At 46.7% G+C, this 1,228-nt stretch overlaps 1 non-coding gene across 1 annotated transcript; it reads right to left on the bottom strand.

Annotated features, from left to right (window-relative positions):
- Window positions 1-337: 337 nt before the first annotated feature.
- trnas-gcu (transfer RNA serine (anticodon GCU)) lies at window positions 338-419 on the bottom strand. The gene has a single exon. It is a non-coding gene; the product is annotated as a tRNA-Ser (tRNA).
- Window positions 420-1,228: the final 809 nt, after the last annotated feature.

The following is a 1,228-nucleotide window of genomic DNA, read 5'->3' as shown; positions in this document are numbered from 1 at the left end:
TCTGTGCTCTTACCAGCAAGATGAATCACATCTACCCAGACTGCTCCAGATTTCATGTGATAAAACACTCATTAAGAATCCCATTGCATTAAACATGCACATCGCATCTCTCGTTATTTCGTTTCCCTGGATCTCTTTCATAAGATTAACGTTCACAGCAACTTTACTTGGAAAAGAAAATCGCGTTCCTTTTCATTATCCCAATTCAGTCTACATTTCGTTAAGTTCAAGCATCGGTATCAAATTATTCTTTGAAGTTTTATAATATGGTCGATACAGATAAACTAACCATTGGAGTTCCAATTTCAATAAGACAGCTGTGATAATCAAAGAACAGCGACGAGAGTGGGATTCGAACCCACGCGTGCAGAACACAATGGATTAGCAGTCCATCGCCTTAACCTCTCGGCCACCTCGTCGCAAATGCAACGCAGGGTAGAACATAATCTCCCAGACGATCACAATCTCATCATCTCTGGGGAATCTCCCATTCACAGCCTCCAACCTCATTGTCTATTAACCCCACACTGCCCGATTCTCCCTCCTTCCTAAGATCTGCTGTCTCTGCCTGCACCTGTTTAACCCGACTCATCTCTTCCTACCTCAACACCTTCCTGTCTCCCCAGTCCAGGAAATTCTCACCTACGTTTGTGAGACCACCTATGCACTTCGTCTCCTCCAAGACTTTAATTTCCCTGGTCCACAACGCGTCATCTTCACATTGGAGATCCAGTCCCTGTACACATGCATCAGCTATGACGGAAGTCTCCAAGCCCTCTGTTTCTTCATCTCACCCCATCCCAACCAGTACCCTTCCACCGACACCCTCATCCAGCTGGCTAAACTAGTCTTCACCCTCAACAACTTTTCTGTCCAATCCTCCCACTTCCTCTAAACCAAAGGGGTAGCCATGGGCACACACATGTGACCTAGCTATGCCTGCCTGTTTGTCAGATATGTGGAATTGTCCAACTTTCGCAGTTACTCTAGCACCTCTCTCCACTTGTTCCTCCACTACATTGATGAATTCATTGGCCCCACTTCCTGCTCCCACGAGGAGGTTGAACAGTTCACCAACCAACACCTTTCCCCCAGAACTCAAATTCACCTGGATCTTCTTGGCAACTCCCTTCCACTTCTTGGACCTGTCCATCACCGTCCCCAGCGAATGACCAATGACAGACATATATTACAAGCCCACCGACTCCCACAGCTACCAACACGACAC

Source organism: Chiloscyllium punctatum, chromosome 18, assembly GCF_047496795.1.
Source record: "Chiloscyllium punctatum isolate Juve2018m chromosome 18, sChiPun1.3, whole genome shotgun sequence".
NCBI lineage: Eukaryota > Metazoa > Chordata > Chondrichthyes > Orectolobiformes > Hemiscylliidae > Chiloscyllium > Chiloscyllium punctatum.
The sequence above is the reverse complement of the archived record's forward strand: the minus strand, read 5'-3'. Positions and strand labels throughout refer to the sequence as shown.